Genomic DNA, 4082 nt, shown 5'->3' on the forward strand with positions numbered 1-4082 from the left:
TGTCTCTTGACTCCCTGCTTTATCAGATGAAAATATTAGTCTCTTTACCTCTTGCTACAGCTTTCATCTCTCATTTTCTCTCAATGTTTGCCATTTGTAGTTTTACCTTTATATATCATTGTTGAAACATTTAAAATTTTCTCCGTGAATATAATTAAGCCATATCTATAGGTTAATTCTAACTCTACCAAGTTGAAAAATAGTATTTACATTTTGATTACATAAAGATTGTTCATTGCAGGGTCAAATGATTTGCTTTGATTACATTTTTCTGCCTCGTATAGATTTATTTTTTTCTATTGTTTCTAAATACCTTTATTTTTTTCTTGCATTTGTCTTTTTTTTTTAACCAAACTGCAAATTCTTTTATTAACAGGTATTATAAACAAATGATACTAATCTTATTTAAAAACCATGAGTACAACACTGGTGAATAAACAGCTCACAAAAAACTTAAAAAGCATTTCCCAATTTATAAGGCCACATTCAGCATACAAAACCTACTTATACTAAACAGCAAGGCTGTAATATGTATACATTATTGATGTGTCTAAAATGATATGTGCAGTACATAATTAATATGATCAGTACATTTTTTTCTATATGATTCCTTTTATGTTTTACTTTCCCCAGAAACTGAATTCTGAACTTCCTCTTCTAAAATTAGTACAATCATATTATCTTTGGATGTCAAATTATATTTTATCACAAATTTAGTAAACTGATGACACAAAAATGTTTCATTTTTATATTCATCAAATATTTGCTAGTGATGGAAAATAAACATCTGAAAATATTCTGTAAATTCTATGGCATACTGATTCTAGTTTTGGTACAGATGCTGCGAAACTATTTCCTGCTCTTCAGAAGACATACAGCACTATCAAGTGTGTGTCTAATATAGACTATATCAGGACAATCTTTCAGAGTTTTATGAGCTGCACAAAGGAAAACCTATTGTTCAGTTACTGTCATCTGTACATATATCTAGATGGCATTCACGCTGAAGTTTGACAGCAAGTCCATTTAGCTCAAGATAGAATTGCCTTAAATGTTCATACTTCCATAAACCTCCATCTTAGCTTTCAAATGCTTCAGGAATTTTGTCAATATTGGAACAATCTGCTCTCATGTTCTGTTGAATATACTGCTGAAGAGCTAGTGTACTTTCCATTTCACCAAAGGATTCATCTGGCCATGATAGAAATCCTACATCTTTGTGCCTGGCCTGCTCTGCCCCAGTAGTGCTGTCCCCTCCGCCATGACCATAACGTCCTTCTTGCTTTTGTCTTTATTGCATTTTCCAGCCTCACACACAGTACCATACCTCGGGAAAGGTCCTTGCATCTTTTGTTTTCCAGTTACCTGTATCCTATGTTTTCCTGATTTTTGTTTTACTCCTTCATTTTGCCAGATTACATCCTCAAGTATCTTCAGACAAAGGGTGTGGAAGAGGTAAGCTTTCAGAATCCTTGCATACCTGACAATAACTTCATTAGGCATCTGCACTTTACTGATATTTTGGTAGTGTCTAGATTGTACTTTGAACATAACTTTCAGCTTTTTGGAGAATTAACTTATTTGTCTTCTAGTCTTCGTTTTGCCGACCAGAAATCTTTTGCCTCATTCTTGTTTTTTTTTTTTTTTTTTTTTTTTTGTAAGTGAAGTCTTTTGTCTTTCTGAAAGCATTAAATTTTCTCTTCATTCCTATTGTTCTAAAATTTTACAGTGATGTATCTGCATATTGTCATGTGAAAAATTGTCTAGATGCCATGAAGCTTTCACATACATATGTCCTGGCAGAGGTAGTATCAACATACTACTCCAGAGGTGACGGAAGAGAGAGACTTTCAGTCTAAATTAAAATGTTTAGAGCACGTTGTTTAATAAATTAGTTTAAAACATATAGCAAGGAAGTAAGGAAAAATGGTTGAGGAAGTTAACCCTTAGGATAAGGTGTATGCAGGGTAGAAGAGCATTGCTTGTCCTTGGGGACACAATACACATGTGTCTGTCTGTCTATCTGTCTGTCTGTCTCCTCTCTCTCCTCTCTCTGTCACATCCTCCTTCATCTCCCCAAATGACAGTAGGTTAGTAGGACCAGAGTTGGATGGTATTTAAGCAAGGGAGCTCACAAATGGAAGCTGCCCTGGCACAGATTTGCTGTGTTGGAGAGATACAGGACAAGCATGTCTGGCCTTAGCTACAGTAGCCGATTATCCTGCTCAGTGGCCATGGGTTTTATTATTATTACTTGAGCAGAGGACACATGGAACCAGAATGGGCATCACTAATGGGTGGTTGAATTAGGCCTCTGGATTCTCAGTGCTTCATGTCTCATGTATATTTAGTGAACTCTGAGTATTTAGTGCCTGGTATGTATTCAATATTTCATGAATATTTAGTATCTGGGTGCCTTGTATATATGTAATACCTCATGAATGTGACTTATCTTTTGGTTATTCTAGCCCTTCTATGTTTAACACACACATTCTCCACTACTATTTTTACGTACTTAAGATACGTGAGTTTTGTCCATTCCATTTGTTTTCTTTTCTCCTATAGCAGAATTGTATGTTTTCAAACAATACTACAACTGAACATTACGGTTAAAAGTTTTTATCTGAAGACTCATGTCTTATTTCATAAATGTTCTTGTACTCATTCTTTGATAATCCCTTCCTTCCTTTTTTTCTTATTTTTTCTTTCTGGAACACAAATTAATCATTTATATCTTTTATCTTTTTACATCTATCTTCCATTTTCTTGTTTGTTGTTTTTTGTTTGTCTGTTTGTTTGTTTCATAGTTTGGAAAAATTCTTCAGCTTCCTATTTCAACTTGTCTATTGACTTTTTGAACCCAATAACCATATTAAAAAAGACTTTGTTTCTTCAACAGGTTTAGGTTTACAAAAAAAAATTGGAAAGACAGTACAAAGAGTTCTCATACTTTGTTCCTGGTTTCCACTGCTATTAAGATCTTACATTAGTAAGATACCTTACTTACAATTAATGAACTAATATTAATACATCATTATTTTTAACTAAAGTTCATAGTTTATTTAGATTTCCTTAGCTTTTATCTATGTCTTTTTTATTTCCTAGATCCCATCCAGGACACCACATTACGCTTAACTGTCATGTCTCTTTTGGCTCCTGTCCTACTATTACAATTTGTCTGATATTTTTCTCATGATAAAAACTGGGGTTAAGGATTAGTGGGAAGAAGACTGCAGAGGTGGCATGTAATTTTCATCATGCCATTATAAAGGACGCATTCTATCAATATGATTTATGACTGTGGATGTTGGCCTTGATCGCCTGGCTGAGGTAGTGGTTGTCATGTAGAGTTAGTCTCTCCTCTCTTCCTTTGCCACACTCTACTCTTTGGAAGGAAGTCACTACGCACAGTTCACACTTGATGAGTGAGGAGTTTTGTTGCCTCTCCTTGAGAGTGGAGTATCCACACAGATTATTTGGAATTCTCATGCTTGGGAGATTTGTTTCTTCTCCCAGAAAACCATATTTTTTATTTCCAAAATCCCATTCTTGTTCTCTGATTGTCTTTTTCTCATAGCATCCCGTTCACATGTGCTGCATCTTCTCTGATTTTTCTGACAACATAATTAGAGGTTTTTGTAGAAAGGATCTCTTTTTTTTTCTTTTTTCAAATTTATTTTATTTCATTGCAGTAAGAACATTTAACATAAAATCTACCCTCTTAACAAGTTTTTAACTATACAATACATTATTGTTGACCATAGGTACAATGTTGTACAGAAGATCTCTAGAACTTACCCTGCTTGGTCGAAACTTTACATACATTGATTAGCAACTCCTCATTGTTCCCTCCCCATCAACCCCTGGCAACCACCTTTCTACTTTCTGATTCTATGAATTTGACTATTTAGGAAGGGTCTCTTTGTTCTCTGAATTTTTCTGTTTCCTCAAGAGTTTGCTTACTTTAGTCTTTCTCTGACAGTTCAGTTTCATGTCTGGAGCTCTTTGGTTACTTATTCATATTCAGATAAAAATCAATAAACTGGAGGTCTCAGAGCTCTGTCTGTGGAAGCAGAATTTGT

The 4082-nt window shown here is 34.5% G+C and overlaps 1 pseudogene; it reads right to left on the bottom strand.

The window, feature by feature from the left end:
* Window positions 1-613: 613 nt before the first annotated feature.
* Window positions 614-1269, bottom strand: LOC107513981 (annotated as a pseudogene).
* Between the last annotated feature and the right edge of the window lie 2813 nt (window positions 1270-4082).

The sequence above is a fragment of the Rousettus aegyptiacus genome, unplaced genomic scaffold (genome assembly GCF_014176215.1).
Source record: "Rousettus aegyptiacus isolate mRouAeg1 unplaced genomic scaffold, mRouAeg1.p scaffold_m13_p_10, whole genome shotgun sequence".
NCBI lineage: Eukaryota > Metazoa > Chordata > Mammalia > Chiroptera > Pteropodidae > Rousettus > Rousettus aegyptiacus.